Source organism: Balearica regulorum, chromosome 3 (genome assembly GCF_011004875.1).
Source record: "Balearica regulorum gibbericeps isolate bBalReg1 chromosome 3, bBalReg1.pri, whole genome shotgun sequence".
In the NCBI taxonomy this organism is placed as follows: Eukaryota; Metazoa; Chordata; class Aves; order Gruiformes; family Gruidae; genus Balearica; species Balearica regulorum.
In genome coordinates this window covers 90,426,983-90,448,671 of record NC_046186.1, presented here as the reverse complement: position 1 = coordinate 90,448,671, position 21,689 = coordinate 90,426,983, and the positions used below count along the sequence as shown (strand labels likewise).

The following is a 21,689-nucleotide window of genomic DNA, read 5'->3' as shown; positions in this document are numbered from 1 at the left end:
AAAACTAAAACCCTCTTAAATCCACACCTACAACCTTGTTATTATAGTAGTAAAAGCCTGAACTAAAAAAAAAACCCAAAAAACAAAAAACCCACAAACAAAACAACAACAAAAAAGCAATGAAGAAGTGGCTACCAGAGATCTAGCCATGTTCAGCCCAAACATATCAGCTTATCTGTGTCTACTTATCTTCAGCCATCACTGCCTGAACACCTTCCACCTGAAGTACCTAGAACTGCAGGGAGCTACTGTGTCTGTCAGCAAGGTCCATGGGTTTTCTGGAATTTTCCTGGGCACCCTGGAGGGCAGTCCTGTGGTGTTTTCTTTCAGTGGGCACAATAGTCATGACGGATGCATTACACCTACTCCAAATCAGAAAATCCTGCAGTAATGTGACAAGTAATTGTAAGATGTGAATTGCAGCATTCATCCAGTGCAAACTCAAGGAGGAGTAACTCTGACTGAAGGGCCAACATTATTGTTTGCTTTTTTTTTTTTCTTCTGTCCATAAGGTTATATTCTTATTTTCCAGCACTTTTCTTTCAGACAGGCTCCCAAGTTTCTTAGAGAAGAAACAAGTCAAGCTGCCTTGACAATACAAAAATAAGTAAGCTTTTGTGGCCCCATCTATGTTTGTGTAACCCATGCATGTGTGACAATGGTAAATGAAGCACTAGAACTAAGAATGTGAAACATTAATATTATTTTTTTTAGGAAATATTTTACTCATTTCATTAAAGTAAACAACAAGTCATTCTAAAAGTATCTGTGGGAGCAATGTCCAGTGTGAACTTGAATATCAACACTCTGAGCTCTGTGCTTGGTAGTGCTGCTGACCCATGATGTGACTGTGGGGTAAGCTACTTAGCCATGTACCAATGTTACACGCCTGCAAATACCATCTGTCCACTCTTCATATCTCTTGTTTATTAAGATTAATTATGAGCCGGTTTGAATTGTCTACCTGTATGAGCCAAAAAAACAGCCACACAATATGGACTGGGAATATTGTAACCTAAACATGTCTTAAGGATATGTGCATGAATGTGGATGCGCTTTTTACCCTACCAAAGTAAGTGCAAGTTTCTAACTCATGGATAAAGGTAATCAACATGGCTGATGAAATTTCAGCCCCCAGGTGAGAGAAATGTTCTTGTTTGTTGTTCAGAAAAATGTGGCAAATCAGCAAAGCAGATTCAGTGATTTACCTGTGTTTTCCTAATCTTGGAAGAAGATAATTTATGAAGAAATGAAAAGTAATTTGTAAAGCTCCTGACTGTGGCTCTGGGTTAAGGTTTTCAGAATGCTTGGCCAGCTTACATAGTGCCCTATAAAATCATATGTGAAGTCTTAAAGCACTAATAAAATTTACATTTTTCAACATAAAAGAGCAGAATGCTTCTACAGCAACACTTCTAAGTGCAGCACGGGAGTTCATAGAAAAACACTGCTGGACTGTGTGTACGGGTATTGGCAGTTGCAAGCAAAACAGTGTGCCTGGTGCATTCATCACGATCCCTGAGTGAGGGTTACCTGTGCACGCTGGCACAAAAGACCATAACTGAGTGTGTGACCCCATGATCAATTGATGTCTTCTTTGTTTTAGAAATGTTTGTCTTACTAAAGTGTAGTTTCACTTGATCTGTCCCTGTAAAACCTACCTGTGACATTTTGGTGCCACTGAGAACATGGCAAAACAGCCTCTGGACATCAGTGAGACCCAGGCTTTATGCCAGGATGAGATTTTTAAAAGTACCTGCTTGACCTTGTGTGACATTTGCTTCTGTGCATCCTGATAGTTCTCACAACTGGGGGGGGGGGGGGGGGGGGGGGGGGGGGGGCATCGCTGTGGTTGAATGGACCATCCACTTGGCACCAAAGCTGGCAGCAACTCCCCCGTTGCCAGGCTGGCATTGCAAAATGGGAATGCTGACCCGTGGTTTTTCAGTGACTGGTAGAGCCAAGCCGAGGTCCAGCCAGGTGTTAACTGGTTGGAGAACATGCACAGCAGTAAGCAGTAAATAAGCTTCATTTTTTAGGCCTTTTTTACTCTTTCCATCAGCACCTGAAGAGCTGTCAGGGAAGACGAAGCCTTGGAAAGCATTTATGCTGCATTTTCAGACTGGTTTTCTGGAATGCACAGAAAGCCCATGCAGGTATGTCGATAGATACACAGCCGTACCTCTAGCCGCAGAAGCATATTTGTAAGTGCAGCTGTGAGCAGCTGCCCCAGGTGGTGAGGGGCGACCGGGCGGGAGCCCGTCTCCTCACAGCTGTGGGCCAGCACCCTAGTGAGGCCAGGGGAGAGTCGCCCAGGGTGCCTGGAGCTGGGGTTCAGGTGGGCTCCGGCAGTGGAGAATTGGCAATTTGGTGCATGTAATTGGGCTAAATCTTTCCAGAGAGCTCGTGAAAGGTGGTGGGTTCGTATGTCTGGCTGCTTCCCTTCTCTGAGGGATGCACACTGGTCAATTGGGAGCTGTGTTTCCACAGGAGTTTGCTGGAAGATGGGCTGAGCCTTTGGCTGCTGCTGGCCTGGAAGCAAAGGAGGGGTGAGTACGTGCTCTGCGGGGTATCCAGCTTTGTGCTGCTGTGTCCGTATCATGAGAGTGTGTGTGACCCACATGATGGGTACCACAATGGTGGGTGTTTCACAAGTCTGTGTGTCTGCTTGTGGCACCTGCCAGTGTTCAGTTAAAAGAGAAAATCGGGAAGCTGTCCCTAGGAAGCTAACCAAAGGCAGACAGGATTTAGTAACTTCTAACGAGGAGATATGTTAAATCTTGAGCCTGTAGCTACCTACGTGCAAGACTTTCCTCCATGCAGGGCTTCGAGTCCCCTCAGAGCCTGCAGTGGGACCTGGGGGGACACTCCAGAGCCTTCTGCTGTCACCACTGTGTTCTCTGGGGCATGTGACAGTGAAATGAAAATGGCTTTTTTCTTCTTCTATTACTTCAAAAAATGGGGTTTTTTGTGTTCAGTAACTTGAATTTATATGGAAAAATACAAGGTAGAAAAGACATTCCAAATGCATTACTTATGAACTGCCATTTTCCTGTGGGAAGAGCTTGTTACTGTTAAGCAGATGAGTGCTAAAATCAAGCTAGACCGTACTTGTGAAAACATTGCTGTAACTTGGTTTTGTGGGATATGTTTTAACTGCCAATATTTTATTCAGTTTCCTTCATAACTGCTTACAGCACTTGGTTAAAATCCTCCCTGAGGGCCCTGCATGGAAGTGGTGCGGTGGGTGTGAGGCAATCAGGAGCCACTGCAAATGAGCGCAGCTCCATCTGCAGTGCTCTGCACGGGGAGCTAACGCTGATTCCCAGCAGCTAAGATCTGCTCCATTAATTGGCAGCCTTAAATGAAAGCTAAGGGGCTTTTCTTATATTGTTGGGGGGTTGTTTAATCTTTACATTTAGACTAGGGAAGGAGCTTGAATGAAGGAGCTTTTCTTACATCAAACAGTGAGCAGCAGAATAGAAGCAAATATTTAGTATATCTACAAAAGTATCAGGCAAAGGCAAACAGGGTTCACCTGATTGGGTTCACCTGCACTGCAACATCTTGATTTCTGTGTTGCACTGGCTTTGCTCTGGTAGGAATGCTATGGATCCTGTCTTATTCTGAATGTCGAATTGTAATTACGTGTGCAGAAATTGTATGAGGACCACAGTTTCTGTGTTAGTGTGCGTGTATATATATATACACACACAAAAATATTTGTGTGGATGTATATATCTATCCATAAATTTAATAGAGGAATTAAAATAGATATCACTGGCTGCATTTTGTAGGTACAGTAAGCAACTTGATTACTTTGTGAACCTTTTGAAGTTTTTATCCATGTGTGAAGTGAAAACTTGAAAAAGGATGTGCAGGCAGTCTAACTTCTAAGTGCAGGGTTAAAACTGCTTCGTGAAAGGGAATTGCCAGAGTTCAGCACTTAATTGGACCTCCCTGTGAAAGGCAGGAAAAATATCTGTTGAATACAAGGTATTGCTAGATATCTTGTATGCTGGAGAGGAAATGCTAGATGATAATCCTGCTTGAGACTGCAGGTTCATCTTGATATAGAGCTGTCAGTTCGTATTGGAAGGCCCTTACATGTTCAGCTTGGGGCAGGCAGATGGTAAAGAAAAAGATAGAAGATGCTGTAAATTTGTGTATTAGCTTTCTTTGCCTTGGCTTCTCAAACTGTGAGCTTGTGAACTCCAAAGGGTTTCCTGAGTCAGTAGGAATCAACTCATACTCCATCAACCCTGTCTCTGAGGGAGAGGGTTGTAATTGGTATCTCCAAAGTATCGTATCCACTTCTCGGGAGTCTGTGCCTGAAGGGGAGGGATAAGAGCTTTGTGTTATGTTTTTTTCTTTTGAGGGTGCTTTTTTGTAAGGACTATGGTTTGCAGAGATGCTCAAGGAGACTTGCTTAATACCCATCTGTGATATGATTGACTTTGGTTTCCTGAACTCAGTACCCATTCACCAAAAAGTAAAGGAACTCCTGTGGGAGTGGGAAGAGGAGAGAAATTTCAGGCAAGATTGAAGCAGTCCTAGGTATTAAGTATGAGGATATCGAAGCACATCCCTGAAAGGCTCCTGCTGAGACGCTGATAGCTGGTTCGCTCACCTGTTACAGTGAATCTCTTCCAGTTTTCTTGCCAAAACAAGTGGTATTTTCAGTTGTACTCTGAGTAAGAAGTCAAAATGTAACCTTAAACCAGTGAGCTTTAGAGACAGTATTGCAGGGGCTGTGAAGTGATTTTTTTCTGCCAAGCAGACAGGCGGGGTATTCAGCAGGAACTGCAGGCCTGTCAGTAATTTTTACCTGAGACAATTGGGGCCCCGTGGCCCAAAGGGAAGGTGTCCATAAAAATTAAGTCCTCGGCAGAGCTGTGTATATCTCCAGGACTGCAGTTTCCAAGGGTTTTGGCAAACTCTGTTTTTCTGTGTTGATCTTGTGTGAGTCCTCTCTGGAGTTGGCTTTGATTTTTATTCCAATTTTTCTGACACATGGTAGTTAGAAACAGACAGGTTTGGATCCTCAGTTCAGCATTTGCTTTCTGCATTGGTAACTTCATTACTAGGTACAGCCTCCAATATGTTTAATGCATACAGTATGTACAACTAAGGGAAGGTAATGCTGTAATTACTGAGTTACTTGATCATCATCCTACCAAGCTACTTCTAATTATGTATTTTATCAGACGAGGTCCTTTCTGGTCTCTAGCATAAGCTTTTGCAACTAAGTGGAGCACTTCTTTTTTCAGTCTCCTAAAGGCTACAAAAAATACTTATTGCACTGGACACCTGTGAAACTTGCCAGTCAGGTACTATTTCACTCAATATAATGATGATAAAATACAGTTGAGGTGGAAAATTGGGTATGAAGCAGCCCAATTGCCCAAATCCACATTTTCTTTTTTCCAGTGACATAATAGATTTTCCAGTTGTTATTGACAGATTTCATAAGGATATATCTCATATTCAGAGACGGATTGAGTAATTCTTGATATTGCAGGCATCACAGCAGCCTTAGAGAGATGCCTGGTCTTTCAGCACAGATGGAATTCTCTGTTAAATTTTGCAGACTAGTTTGGAAAACTTCTGGTGCAAAAGGATACCCTTCTGAGCATTGCTTCATGCAGAGCACTTTACACCAATGTTAGTGTGGCATGAGCCTTTGAAACAATCTTTTTAGACAGTATTTACCTGATCTCTTTTATTTTGAGAAATATGCCATAAGTCTTTTAAGACATTTCTCCTGTAGTTGACACTTGACACTTGCAACTTGCTCTGCATTCCTCGTCCGTCGTGCTCTTCTAGGTTTAAAACCAAAAACCAAACAACAAAGCCCTCAACACAGTCTCTAACTCTGATCTGGAGAGGGATCCAGGTGCCTTGGACTACAGTAAGGATTTTCCTGCTGACTTTAAGTGGAATGTTCTCAGGTGTGAGAGTGAGTAGGGAGCCATAAACTTAACTGTAATTATCTTCTGGGTTTTGGTCGCTGCCTGTAAGGATGACAACAGATTAATGCCCTGCAATAAAGCCAGCCAGAGAACACTGTTTGCACATCACAGAAGCCGCAATTTCTAATCTGACTGTAAACTTAAGGGATGGGAGGAGCCAACAGGTTTTGTGGTGTAGGAAAGAAAACAGTGTGTTTCCATCAGAATGTTATCAGAGTGATAGTTCAGCAAAGAACTTACAAAAATCATCTTAAAAACATAATATGTTTTTCTTATTAATCTGTTGGGTTTTTTTCTCACAGAAGTAGCTTTAACATTTCCCTGGTATTGATTTGCAAAGATGCTTGTCCATCAATTAAATTTAAAAAAAAAAAATTAAAAATGCATCATCAATATTCTTCCCATAAACAGAGACCACATGGCAGCCTGTAGGACTATCCCAATAAGCAGATAACCCTGTGAGGACATGTTGGGGAAACAGTGATGCTGGGCTGCCGCTGAGTTGCCAGCCATGCGGTTTCCTCTCTGACAACGTGCTGCTTTGTGGAAGCCCCATCTGTTGTTTCAGTTGCTGGAGTTCTTGTTGGGCATATTGGAGACAGCAGTGCAAGCATTAAAAAAGAAATGAGAAACCCTGACATGTACCAGGATTGACTCTCGGTGTTTCCCAGCTGCTGTTTGACTGGGACAGAGGGATGCTGAGGAGTCTCAGCAGTGCCAGGCAGCAGTTGCTGAGGTGCCTGGGGCACATCATTTGTTCCAGCAATGCCAGATTTTGTTGATTCCACAATTAAGTGCTATGGGACTTTAATTTGCTATTTACTCATTTTTCATTTCCTTCACTTTTGGCATTCAGACACAATTTTGATTAAAAGATTGCCCTGGGACATGAACGCTTTCCTGGAGCTGCAAGTTGGATCAGCAAAGCACTTTCCTAAGATCTCCTCCTTAACACCCGTCCCTTTCCCTAGGGAAGGGGTGGGCTTGCCATGAGGGCTTTAGCTTGAAATGTGCACATAGGTTTCATGGTAACAGGAATCCCCAGCAAGAGCTTTGGCAAAGGGCTTGACTACATCGATGTGCCGGTGTTACTCTTAGCTCTTCTGTTTCTAGGCTGAGGAATGAAATTCGTGAGCCTGCTTAGGATCCCAGCCTCTGCAATGAACAGGGAGAGTTAAGATGTCTCACAGAGTACCAGTGAGATGTGGTTTTCTTAGGGGGCTGCAGCCTTCACTGTTACAACACCTAACACAGCATCTATGTCTGCATCCTGTGATGTTTTCTCAGTCCATCTTCTAAGCCTGACAATGAGCCCATTTACTGGACAAACTGATATATCCACCATTAGGAAATGAAGGTACTTGTCTGCCCCGAGTCCCATTGTTGCCCTTGGCTTAGGTGTACAAGTGTCACCCTGACTTGTTGTATGTGTTCGCATTTCATCGGATGTTACTGGTAGTTTTTAATTTAAGGGATTGTATTTAGGTGTTGGTGAGTGTGGGTTGGTACCAAACTAGGTCTTCTGCTAAAATCACCTTGTGTTTGGGTATTGGCCACAGCATTACTTACTGTTTCCTGAAAGGCAAGGGAGGAACAATGCAAACATGCATCTGTGTGGAACATGTTTGGCAATATAATGTTTTTCTGGGAAAACTCCTTATTGTTGAATGATTATTGCCAGGGCTATGTCCAAATTCTTTCCTCTTCCTCCTGCAAAAATATAAAACCCAACTACAGTACTTGTATCTCTACGTGCAAACTTTCACAGAAAGATTATAGGCCACTCGTTAGGTGTTCTTTTTTTTATTTTTGGTTGTTTTGTGTTTTTTCTTAAAAAGTGCTGGAGAGGTGCAATGTTACTTACATCCATGGGAATTAAGTGCCTAAATGACTTCTAGGGGATATGGTCTTGAAAATTTGAGAACTCCACCCTGAGTTGGAGCAGAATTATATTGGAATCATCTGATATTTGTTGTGCTCGGGCATAACCCTGAAGTTTTGTCCTCCTAATGTAATCCACCTTTGGTTAATATAAGGACCAGTTGAACTTTCTTGCTAACAAATATTCTTCCTTTACTCCCAGCAAGCTTAGGCTTATTTGCAGGCATTCAGAACTAAGGAAACTTTAGATGACCGACTTCTGTAGAATTAAAGTCTCTATGTGGCTTGCTCTGTGAAAGCGTTGTTCAGTTCCACTGCAGCAGTAGGCTGCTTGCTAAGATCGCTGTCTTTCCAAACAGGAGTGAAGTAAAAATAAAACATAAATCTGGGGGTTTTGTTGTTGAAGTTTTTTGTTTGGGTTTTTTTCCAGCTGGAAAAAAAAATAATAGCAGCGACCTTAGTATTCCTATTGTTTTTTTCATAGAGAAATAAGAAAAAAAGCTTCTGCCACCAGAGCAGACTGTCAGAAAAGGTGAGCATCCTAGCTGTGAAGTATGACAGACAAGAATGTTCTTTCAGACTTTTCTCTTAGCCAACGTATATGGACAAACTCTCCCACTCCTTGGGCTGCTCTTATCAATAACGAAAACATACTGATGCTTTAATTGATCACAGATTAAGCTCTCAGCATTCATCTTGCTGGCCAGATTGAACAGTGGGGTTTGGCTGCAGGTGAAGAACACCCTTTGCTAGAAGATGCCAAGGTCTCCTTCGAAGGAGACTGAGAGTCCATTTCTAATGTTCCTGTAACTGCCTTTTGCTGCCCTCTGTGCACAGCTGAGTAAGATGCAAGTGGCAGATTGGTGGACTTCAACCTCACCTTTGCTTTTAACAGTAGAATTACTTCTGCTGTTTGCAACTTGATTTTTTTTTTTTTCCTCTGCAGGGGTGACTGTGTGTGGAAACATCTAATGCTGGGCTTCTTAAATCTGGAAGCCCAAGCATGACTATAGGATTACTGCTTTTCATCTGGCTGCGTATTTCTGCTCTGAAATAAAGAGCACATGAGCTCCAATCTTGTGGGTAGGCTGACACGAGGGAAATATTTCAGTTGTGCTTTGGTCCTCGATTAACAAGGCTATGATATATCAGTGTCCAAAGGTGGGCTGGACTTGGAGCCAAAGATGTAGTGCAAAGCCTCTCATGCTGCTGATATGCCCGTATCACTTTGAAAGAGGTTGGTGCTCCCCTTTGCGTAAGGGAAACTGCAGTCTCTGTGCCCACCTCTTCCTGTCTGCGCTCTTTCTCGGGGGTTCAGGTGGGGAGGATCCCAGATAATGTTGGCTCCTGAAGATGGTACCCTGGGATGAATTAAGCTGTTTGGTTTTGGACGTGCAAGTTTCACAGCAGATTTGTGGCCATAGATGTAGATACCAAGTTCGTGTTCCCAGCTTTTCTAGACACTTACTCTTCAGATACAAATGCTGAAAGAGTCTGATGTCACTGCAGCCAAGCGCAGTGACACTGCAGATAGCACAAACAATTCATCATAAGTATTGACAGCAATATAGGGATTTTTGCATGAAATTCGAGGTACTATGCTACCTGTGAAACTCCATTTTATAGTCTGTTATGACCAAGGCTGTAGCTGGAGAGTGAAAAGGAGAGGAATTTGCTAACTAGGATGCAAACTGAAGCTTTCTAGGGGCTTAAACAGTTTACATGATACAGCATTTTAATTGGTGTAAACCCTTCCAGCAAGGAGGCAGAAAGGGATTTTCTGAGCTTGGAAATGATTAAAATCATGCTGAAACTTTCCTAACAGGTGCTAAATGTGACATAGTGTGTGGTCTCCCTGAACAGGGTTGGCTTTCCCTATAAATGGGAAAGTGCAACATCAGATGTTTCAATGCATGCATATGGATAAACAATGCTTTTATGGCATATTAAGAACAGTTTGGTTTATGGCTCTTTAGATGCATCTTAAAATGTTGTTCTACGATGACTTTAGCAGAGCTGTCCAATTTGCAAGATGTGCTTCTAAAGCAGGATGAGGGCTGTACCTGTTTTTTATTAGCTATATTACAAAATAAAAATAAACCATGTTGCAGACAGCTGACAGTAATGTGGACCCTCAATGTGTTTCATTAAAAATAATAATTCTCGGGGGCATGGAGGCAGAGATCAAGCCCTTTTTATAACCTAGAAGCCCTTTTGCTTGTCTAGGAGAGGAAAGTAACCTGATAGTCTTTGAAATTTACTGATAGTCATCAAGATCACTGGACTTTGAATGAAGCTTTAGTCAATTATGAACTTTAACACCATGTTTGAGTTTGTTCCTGGACAAAATAAGTGCCTTTGATGTGCCTTGCAGGCTACTGGCAGAGAAGCTTTCTGCTGGTGTGTATGAAAGGATCCTGGGGTTGTAAGTCGAAACTTGACAACTGCAAGTGCAGAATTACAATGAGGGTGGTCTAACTTTTTTAGACCAGCATAGGGATGTGCTGAATCTCTCTAATTTGTTATTTAATCATGTCTGAGTGCCTTCATGAAGAATGAACTCAAACTGACTTGGGAGTTAAAGTTTTGTGTTGGGTTTGCGTGGCAAGGTTTTGGTAGCGGGGGAGCTACAGGGGTGGCTTCTGTGAGAAGCTACTGGAAGCTTCCCCTGTGTCTGACAGAGCCAATGCCAGCCGGCTCCAAGACGGACCCGCCGCTGGCCAAGGCCAAGCCAATCAGCGCCTCTGTGATAACATATTTAAGAAAGAGAAAAACAGCTAGAGAGAGCTTTTGCAGCTGGAGAGAGGAGTGAGAAGATGTAAGAAACTCTGCAGACACCCAGGTCAGTGCAGAAGGAGGGGCAGGAGGTGCTCCAGGTGCCAGAGCAGAGATCCCCCTGCAGCCCGTGGTGAAGACCATGGTGAGGCAGGCTGTCCCCTTGCAGCCCATGGAGGGAGGATGAGGGGGTGTAGAGATTCCACCTGCAGCCCATGGAGGACCCCACGCCGGAGCAGGTGGAGGCACCCGAAGGAAGCTGTGGCCCGTGGGAACCCCACGCTGGAGCAGGCTCCTGGCAGGACCTGTGGCCCCATGGAGAGAGGAGCCCAGGCTGGAGCAGGTATGGTGGCAGGACTTGTGACCCCATGGGGGACCCACACTGGAGCAGTCTGCTCCTGAAGGTCTGCACCCCGTGGAAGGGACCCACGCTGGAGCAGTTGGTGAAGAACTGCAGCCCGTGGGAGGGACTCATGTTGGAGAAGGTCGTGAAGGACTGTCTCCCGTGAGAGGGACTCCATGTTGGAGCAGGGGAACGATGAGAGGAGTCCTCCCCCTGAGGATGAAGAAGCGGCAGAAACACCGCGTGATGAACTGACCGTAACCCCCATTCCCCGTCCCCCTGTGCCGCTGAGGGGGGCGGAGGTTGAAGCCGGGAGTGAAATTGAGCCTGGGAAGATGGGAGGGGTGGGGGGAGGTGTTTTAAGATTTGATTTTATTTCTCATTCCTCTACTCTGTTTTGCTTAGTAATAAATTAGATGAATTCCCTCTCTAAGTTCAGTCTGTTTTGCTCATGAGGGTAATTAGTGAGTGATCTCTCCCTGTCCTTATCTCGACCCACGAGCTTTTCGTTGCACTTTTTCTCCCCTGTCTAGTTGAGGAGGGGAGTGATAGAGCGGCTCTGGTGGGCACCTGGCCCCCAGCCAGGGTCAACCTACCACAAGTTTCAATAGAGAAATTCATAGGACCTCTGCAGGAGTGCAAGCTAATTACTGAGCACACTTTGAGGGCCAGTCCCTTGGAAGAAGCTTTCTAAAAAAATCTAGCCTGGTCAGAGCTAGACAAATGAAAAGAAATATTCTGGAAGAACATTGGGCTTTTTTTTAATCTTTACTATCTAAGCCTATGTTGGTACTGAAATCTGTTTCCCCAAGAGTCATATTTCACTGAAGTCTGTCTTTCCTAATAGTGCTGCTATATTTAGCAGTCAAAACTAAAAAGGCAGTAAACCACATGCATTTAAGCTGAAAACATGTTGTACCTCCTAATAAATTTGGAGGCAATTTCTGTGGCACAGTTTGATAAAATTTGTCTTGGTGAACATCTGTAAACAAATGTTTTTGTGCATTGGATAGAAAAAAGCCTCTACAAAATCTGAAGTACAGTTTTGATACCTATTTTTGATAAACCATCAAAATGTTTCTGGACACTGGGAAAGCAAGCCTTCTGCAAATGTTTTTGACCAATAGCTGAGCAAGGATGAGAGAGCAAAGAAAAAAACTAACCAACCCACAAACCAAACACTGGAAAGAAAAAGGTAGAGTTCTAATTTCTAGTTATTTTTGATGTGTTGTTCAGTGGTCTGAATTCTCCTGTCCGGATTTGGGTTGATGTAAATTGTAATTTGTTTCCTGTCTTTAAAATCTAATTTTCAGTATGCAGTAAAGTAAAAAATATGCAGTAAATTATAATGGTCAGATTAGGGACTTAGTGTTTGCAAACATGTTGTTCTATACCTTTTCCTCTCTTAAATCCTGATTACAAAGTTTGACTAAAGACATGCCATGCGTTTACTATTGTTGTCTTGGTATTTGGAAACATATGAGAATAGATGACAGTACTTTGCAAGGAATTTATTTTCAAAATACTGAGGGGAAAGCTTAGATTCTTTGGTTTGTCACCATTACAATAAACATTTACTTTTGTGCTAAAACTCAGTGAGCAAATGGGGCGTGTCTTAAATTGCATGGCTACTTCACTTACTGCTATAGGTAAGGTTGCTGCATCTAGTGCTTAATTGTTACTTCAAGTATCAAAGATGCTGTGGTGCTATTTAGAACTTTAAAAGGATTGAAACCTTTGCAAGCTGTGGGGGATTTTTACCAGTGGGTCATACCTGTGTACACTGGTCCCAGTGGATCACGAGTGGCTCTTTGTTAGACCCTCGGCTTGTGAAGCGTCCTGGACCAACCCTGCTCCTGCAGGCGAGCAAGCGCCTGGTGTCTGAAGTCAAGTGGAGAATTCTCCCTGCTCTCTGTTTGTGCTGGCCCAGGTCTTCAGGGAGAGCCGGCAGCACATGCGGTTCCTGTTAGTTCAGAAAACAGAAACATCTGGGGAAGATGTGAATGACTTACTGGCTCGGTTCAGCAGCAGGAAAGCCTGTGACATTGTTCTGGGCAGATAGATCCTTTCCATTATGTGCTGAAGCAGGGAGCAAATGCACATAAAATCACATAAAACCCAGCTCAAAACAGCAGGAGATGGGCAGTAATGACTGTCGTGTATGGCTTCTCCCTGTTCCTGCCTCTGGGGATGCTCCTTAACTTCCTAAAGGAAGGTGAAGGAAAGGCTTTTCTCATCCAGTGGGAGTGGGGGGCAGTGCTGAGGAAAAGCACTTCCTAGGGACAGCACTGGGTTTCCCAGGGTGGTGCCCATACAGGTTTAACTTGAAGAGGAAAGGGAAGTGAACCAGTGGTGAACATGTTATTTGCTATGTGTTTACTTTAGGCTTTTTCCTTCAGATTTTTTTTTATAGTGTGGTGGGTAGTTATTATTATTCTTGTGAAGGTAGAATGATTAGACCAACTCCAGGAGGCCCTGCTGGATCAGGAGGTTGGACCAGATGACTTCCAGAAGTCCCTTCCCATCTCAACCAGTCTGTGATTCTGTGACATCAGGTGGTTAAATTGGGTCAGACTCCACAACATGGCCTAGTTAAATCAGTGTGGTTTATTTCCTCAGTCCCTAAGGAAATGTGTCCCATCAGTGTAAGAGTATTGTTTTTTCCAAATAACTGCACCACTGAAGATGTTCTGTAGCTTAACATGCCTGTTTCTAAGCAGGGCAGACCTAAATAGCTGTCTCTAGCATATGATGAGTAGTTATGGAGGGACATGGTGCCTCAATAACCTAAATTGTAGATGTTCAATATAAGAGGCTGTCTATGCTTTCCAGTCAGTGGAGATAAAAGGACAGATGGGATGAGATGCCCTCTGCAGGTGCATATATGTGCGTGTGTTCATCAATTACAACCTGTGGTCCCTAGGGTAGGTACCCTGGGGAGGTATTGTACCTGGGGATGAGGCAAATTGGCAGCTGTTCACATTGTTTTTCCTCATTTTCATTCTCCTCCATGTGACAAAACATTTCTTCCTAGTTTCTCTGACCTGTTATTTTAACATCTCTCCTTCTCTACTGTGTTCTCCCTCTCACTTCCAAACTGCCCCAATTTTCCCTATACTTACTCCTCCACACATACAGAATCTTCTTTGCTATTGCACCTGAAAAACTACTACTTTTATTAGCATATGATCAAACCTTGCTGTATTTCCCCAAAAGACAGGGAGGTGCCTATTTAGAAAAATAAATGCATATAGCTTCAGTTCAGTGAAATAACTGACTACAATTCTTTTGCCAGCTAGAGTTTTGTATATTTCGGGGAAATAATTGAAGAAAAGAGAGGGATGACAAATCCTCAGGGAGGAATTTGCTTATAATTACGTGGAGACCTTGACTGTATATGAATGTAAGGATGCAGGAAGCCCTGCTAAATGGATCTTTGCTATCTTTAATTTGGATACAGTTTGGGGGCTATAAAGAGAGCTAAAGAGGTCCAGCCACTTTATTAATAGACTTTTCATAAACCCTAGAAGAAAACACCTGTTCTCTTGAGAGCAAAAGTTTATCTTTAGTATCCAATCCTTATGTATCTGTTCTGCTTTCACAATTTCAGCCATTCAGACAATTGATGGAGCATCTATTTATTCCAAGAACATCCCTAAAGGTTTATGTTCTGCTGTATATTTTTATGGTTTTATATGAAAACTACTGTATGAGCTTAACTCTGGGCACAGGCCAGAGCTATTTATTAAAGCAGAATAGTATTGTATTAGGGTAAGAGATAGCTTGTGAAGATAAGAAAGGAATCTTTCTGGCTTTCAGTAAGACTTGAAGATATTTGAAACAGCGTTGTATAGTGAATACATTGTCAGCCAAGCGCTTTGAATTCTGGCTCTGCTCCTGACTTCAAGGAAATTAGTACCTTGCCCTTGAAATGCAGAGGACAATATTGTCAGTGTGCTGTAGATCTGTGTGCATAGATGCTAAGCATCTTAGTCTTAATGCCACCAGGAGTAGGGGGTTTTTTGTACAAGGTTTCAGTTCAAGTATATCACTGGAGTTTCTGCCTTGTCATTCTCTGGGGAACCTTCTGAATTTAAATACTTAATCTAAACCTGATTATTCCCCCCCATGGGAATTCATCCTTGATTCATTTTATTAAACATTTTCTGGGGTGTTTCTGACCAAAGCCCGTTGACTGATCTGCCCTCAGCTCACTGTGGCACAAGTGCTTGTCGCATACTTGGAAGATGCAGGCTTGGCAGGATGAAGGAAGGAATGCTCATCCAGAGAAAGCTGGTGGAAAACACTTCCCTTTTGTTCCTGTGCCACCTGGAAGGGTTGTCCAGAAAGCTTCCCTGCAGGGCATATTGTTCTGGAGTGCAGGTACAGCTCTTCCTCGCTTCTGCCAGAAACAGAAAGATGAACGTAGTTACATCTTGGAACAAGTTGCAGCACGACACCGTGTCCCAGCAGCTATATACATGAAGGAAAAGGAGTTCTGTTACAATGAGACAAAGGTTCATTTAGGAATCTCATTTTTCATTAGAGTAATTATTGTGAAGTCTAAGTTTAATTTCTGGTGGCACTTTTTTTTTACTTGAATTGAGTTATTTAAATTTGCTGACCCGCAAAAGATTAATAGCTTCACAATTTCTGATTTTTCTCTGCAAAGTGAAAAAATATACTTAAGATATACAGTAGAATTAAATTTTCAAACTGCAGCTTGGAAGTTTTTCAGAGTACAAAGCATAAAAGATGCATGGAGTGTTGTTTCATGCTGCTCTGCAGACAATTGCAAATCATGATTGTTTTGTGAAATCAAAATTTGTCTTAAATCTTGTTTTCTTACTGGGAATGAGGGTGTCTCACACCCTATCTCCACTTCAGTTATCATGAGCTGAGTTGCCCAAATAAGTGGAAGGTGTTCTGTTATTCTTAGCACAGGAAACATGATTACATGAAATCCCACTTGTTATCATGAGAGGGTTAGAAGCCTGTTTCTGCATAACTGTTGTGCTCTTACCAGAGCTCAGAATGGAAGAAGGGAGATTGTGGAAATAAAGTCTACTCTTGTAGAACTGTCTTTGCCAACAAAAATCGATCCATCACTGAAAAGATACTGATAATATCAGAGGATAAAAGCAGTTCTGGAGCATCTTGCAATATACATGCCATTTTTTCCCTAGGGGATATTGAGCAACCCTAGGTTAGAACCGAAGGCATAACTGTATAGCATGGGAATAGCGAACTCTGATACAAACCTCTCCCTGCCCAGCTTGCTCAAATAAATGACACTGACCTGCTCTGAATAGATCCTCTAGACCAGTAGGGTTTTTGTCTGGTGTAGTGCCCACTCTGTTGGGCACTGCTCTGTCTCAATATTGAGAGGAAAATTTCCCCAAAAGGTGTTTAGACTGGTATAGTTGGGCTGTGTTTTCCTCCCTGTTGTCCCCAGGTGCTGGCAATGCTGAGGTGAGGAGGAGAATGACAGGCTCTCCATGGCTTTCTGTTGTAGACCGGTTTTGTTTTCAAATCCTGCTTCCTGTATGGCACAATCCGATCCATTGTGTTTAGTTCCTCAGCTCTCATTTCCATGTTTGCTACCTCCCAAATCTATTACTTGAATTAACAGGCAGTAAGGAGTTAGTATTTGGACATCCTTTGTTTGTCCAAAGTTTTCATGAAAGTAACTGTTCATTCCATCTTCAGCCTGGTGGGAAGGTAAAGGTTTGGTCCAGGGTGCTCTCAGTTCAATGTTCCCTGCTGTGGATGTGACTGAACCTCTTTGATACCATGTGGATTCTTATCACCCTAATCCTGACATACTGTGTGTACAAACAACGTAAAATCACCACCTCTCTTTTTCTGGAAATCAGAGACCCTGTGCACAGCTCCTCCCTAGCTGGAATCTTCCTGCGCTTCAGACATGTTTTCCTCTGCTAGCTCTCAGCCACTCCAGCAAATGACTCCTATATAGCTCTGGAGCTGATTTATGCATCTTTAGTAAGTCCCCTGTGCATCCACTCCCTTCCACCTTTTGCACATGTGCAGTTGAAATGCCTCGGCATCCTCTGTCTTCTAAGTTAACTATACTGATGGCTCAGTGTCCCCAGACATCCAGCACAGAGTGTAGGAAACTGAGAAACTCTTGTTTGATTTGGTTAGCTCTGGCTTGGTGCTTTCAGGCTGGAGCAAGATCTGCTCTAAGCATTGAAGGACAGAGCAACACTAACAAAGCAAAGAATATTTTTGTTAGTAGAGCTATCTGAAAAGTGGCAAAAAGCCCCAAAGGAGGGCTATCAAAGCATCAACCACAGCCATCTTAAATGCTTCAGGCTGTTTGTGCTTAACACCGAGCTTGTTTTCACCTGACAACTGAGTTGGCCTGGTCTGAGTACAAGTGACTGAAAATGAAAAAACTCAGCTGCAAAAATGCAGGGCGGTAAACAGCAAAGAAGTTGTTGAGACTTGAATCGGTGTATCTGTGTTGCACTGTATACCAAAATAATAACACCATTCAGAATTCAGCCCTTTTCTTCATCCATGAAAAAGCTAGATCCACCTTCAGTGTTGTTCCAAGTTGAATTTGTTGTATGGGCAAATGAGAGGTCTAAGTAAAATTTAACCAAGCTAAAGATGCAGCAAAGGCAAATGTTAACTGTTCACTTTCCACGCCTAATTCTTCAACTTTTCTCAGGTAAAATGTAAGCTCCCAATTGCCTAGTGTCTGGTTGCTCTGCCTGGATAATCTGAACCAGTTTCCTACAGACAGACCTATGCATCAGTCCCTGCCACTCACAAAAACGTACTGAGTCTGATGCAAAACTAGTTGGAATTATGTTGTTGTGAATTTGCATTTAGTTACATTGTGCCATGATTATGGTGGCCGTACAAATCCTGGACTGACCCCTTCTCTCCTCTCTCTAGCAGCAGTTGTTTCTCAAGTTCTGATGAGTCTTGTTCCTTATTGTTACATTATTGCTATTTATTTCAGCAGCTCTGAACTGACTCCCACTGAAGCCAGCAAGCTTAACTATTAGCTTCATAAGGAATGTAATGGTACACTTGAATAGTATAAAAGTATCCCATACCAAGTCTCTTAGCTCAGCCTACTTGCCTCCCTACCTTGTTCTGTAGTGGGGTGGTCTGACAGCTCCTGGTTCTCCAAGAAACATATTCTTGTCCTAAGTTCTCCCTGTGCTTCCTGTTTTGTTTTTTTTTGGGTTGTGGTGGTGGTGTTTTGGTGGTTTTTTGTTTGGTGGGATTTTTTTAATCTCTTGTCTCAACTTGAAGATTTTACTAAAATTCTGGGAGATGGACTAAGTGTGTGCATGTGCACATACACAGAGAAAGCAAGTGTGAGATGATATTTGGCTTTCCTGACCCACTGAAATCACTACAACCTGAGCATGGAGATTTTTAAATGGAAAAATCTTGTCTTGAATACAGCTGCTTAACTTTTGTGCTTTGTTTCATGAAGAAAGAGCAACACGTATTTGTCTAGTGTTGCTATGATGACATCCAGTCACACCTTCGTGAGGGAGGCAGTGACGCTGCAAACACAAAATCTCATGAGATGTGCATGACTTGCTGTTAGATGTGACCTTGCCTAGTTTTGAAAATGATAGTTTTTCAAACAACTGCTTCAATGAAACAGATGGAAAATGGAAATACAGATTTTTTTTAAAAATCAAGCCAGTTTGCTGAGTTACTTATTCTATTTGCTTAACACTTGGTAGTGGCTTACAATGGGCAATTGGAGATTTTTTGGTTCCCTGCTCAACTGCTGTAAATGGTATTTGTAGTGATCCCCAAGAATGCTTTCTTCATGCCAACTTCAGGCTGCATCAGCACTGCATTTTTCTGGCACTCAGGCAGCAGGTCTTGCTGTAAACATGTGCCTGTCAACACTGAAGAGCAAGTCCAGACTTCAGCTGTAGACAGCTGGTAAAGGGGGAAAAATACCTAGAAATTAACGGGAGGCAGGGACAGTGTGGTAGCATCTCTTGACCGTATGAGGTTGCTCTTGGCTTTTACCCAGGGAGGACGCCTGCTCTCACTACGCTGGTCAGCCCCAGCCGTGTATGCACTGCATGGGGTATCTTTGGACACCACACCTACTCCACATGTCCGTAGCTACTTCCAGAGGGGTCTTTGTAAGTCATCTTCAACTTGTGTTCCTTCTGATTTCACCAACTCAGCCTGTACTTAGAATCCTGCCCCCTTAGGGAAAAACTCCAGTGGAAAACATCCCAAGTCAGGAAGGAACTATGGCTAGTCAGTCTGCCCAGCCTTCTGCCCCACCCAGCTTTTGTTCCACTTCCTTGGGGTTAGGGAAAATGTGAAGGTCTTTTCTAAGATGGCTCTGAAGTAAGCAGGCTTGTGTAGCAGACTGGGGAAAAGAAGACAGAGGGAGAAGGGGGGCTGCTGCATCATGAAGAAACATTTTATATGTGCAATAACAGCCACCCTTCACCACAGGATTGCCTTGATTTTGTGAGAGGTTGCTCTGCGAGGGCATGTTCAGGCCTGTTTGGCCCTGAGATTTCCTTCCTGGCACTCCTGACTATACACCAAGGCCAAAACAGCACAAATTGCTCCCAAGGGCAGTGATGAGGATCTAGTATCAGGAGTATTACAGATGCCCCACATTAGATCGAAGAGGGAAAAAGAGAAAGGAAGACCACTCTGTGGGCTTGAAATAAGGGGAGGTGGAAGTAAACTGAAATTCCAGAGGGAAGAACGTAGCATAGGAGATTGTGCAGGCTGAGGAGAGATTAACAGGTATTAGAAGAAAGCAAAAGCCATGAGAGATTTCAGATCGATGCCGAGATGAGCAGCAGGGAATGTTCTTAGCAAGGAGCATGAGGATGTTGAACACAGATGGCAAGGTATGAATAAGCAGGAAGACCTGAGAAGCTGTAAGGCCAGGATGGAGAAAAAGCTTAAAAATCCAGAAATGGAAAGAAGGTGAAAAGTATATGAACACATATATATATACAGTAATAATATTTTCCAAATCAGAAATAATAATTTTGTTTATCTTGATACTAGAAAGCCATACATAAACTAAGCAAAGGCAGTGTAAGAATAACTTTATTTAGTATTTTGGTAATGCAATGATACATCTCAAAATGACAATAAAAGTTAGCTCACTGAACAACTGCATACATTCTAAATGGGTGCTACTAAATTTGAGTAACTTCACAGATTATAAGAGGCATTATTTGACCAACAGGTATATAGTGGGTGACCCCCTGACAGACATGAGCAGTGTGAATGGATGTTGCATTAGTAGCCAATGCATAATTAAAGCTTTTGGAAGAGTACAAAATTGCAAAAGTCATTTTTATTTAAATATGAATCGGTGATCCTTGCATTAGAATAACTATTCAGTTGTAGGTTACATCCTTTATATTTTTTTAGTAGCAATACTTACAAAGGTACAAGGAAAATTGTCTTGCTAGCATTTGATCTAATGTAGATCTCCATATGAAAATGCTGAGTATCTTATAAAGCTTTTCACAGGTATAGGCTAAGTTCTGGGGTATCACAAACTTGTACGTAATTCAGAAAAACACCTGAGGTTACTCCTTGTGTATAAAACAGAAAGCTTTTTTAGCCCTAAAAAAAGGAAGATAGATGCCATATGAAGTCAGAGACTTTAAACAGGTACATTACTACTGTGTGGGGTTACAGAGCAGTACTTTTAGGCTTGATTCATGTTTTAAAATCAGTAGCAAAGCTTCTACTTAAGATCAGGATTGTGTCTTTAACCCAGCTCTTTCCAGCGTCAGCATGAATTCTGTCACTGCAGCCAACGTGACTAAGACTCGCAATCTGTCGGAAGACCCAGTGCAAATCTTTACTTGCTTAGGTTTCAGCAAAGCTACTTTACTGTGTAGCATTGCACCCTTATTTTTCTAGCTCTACTAATACCTTACTTAGTACTAGACTGAACACAGCAAGTCATGTGAGGTACTCTCATTTCTGATGGATTTCATGTGTAATTGAAGGTGATCTGCAGCTCCAAAGAAGTGCCTAACACTTTTCAAAATCAGGCATTTACATGGGGTTGCTTGCTTTTTAGAGAAATACATGCAGCTTTGCATACACAAACATTAGCCAAAAGTTCAAGGCCATAAAGTTTCATGTGTGTTTCAAAATAATAGGTTTGAGTTTGTTTATTTTATGTCCTTTGTCTCACAAAAATTTTAAAACTACTTTTTCTTCAGCTAATGGGTACATTAATCAGGACATGCAATGTTAGTTTTCCTTCTGAGACTTTGTTCCAAGCAAATTGTACTAAAAGTACATAGTTGATTTTTGGATATACCATTTAACTCAACCTAACAGAATGGCTAGTCAGCAAGGGCATATTTGCTGTACGCTTTACTTGAGGCTTGCAGCATGAAAGTTGTAATACAAAACCCCCAAATTCTCACTTCTAAGTACCTTTGCCCATGTGGATTTTACCGGACTTACCGATGTGCCTAGGGACAGGGATATTAACTCTTTACTAGAGAAATACAAAGTTCAGCTATACCATTATAAAATTTTCTAATTCAAATATCTATTTTGTTCATGAATATGCTAATGAAGACATTAGTATATGGTTTGTATTACCTTTGCCATTTGGTGACATATCAAATCTGATCTTTCCAAACTTAATGAAAAGTTACTACATTAGGATATTCTGTTCATTCTCATACAAAATA

The 21,689-nt window shown here is 42.4% G+C and overlaps 1 protein-coding gene across 1 annotated transcript in view; it reads right to left on the bottom strand.

The window, feature by feature from the left end:
* Positions 1–11,165: 11,165 nt before the first annotated feature.
* GPATCH11 (G-patch domain containing 11) overlaps positions 11,166–21,689 on the bottom strand; it is a 118,420-nt gene continuing 107,896 nt past the window's right edge. Inside the window, exon 9 of the mRNA XM_075748896.1 lies at positions 11,166–11,184. The gene's annotated coding sequence lies outside the window, so the exon portion shown is untranslated. The remainder of the gene's footprint in view (positions 11,185–21,689) is intronic.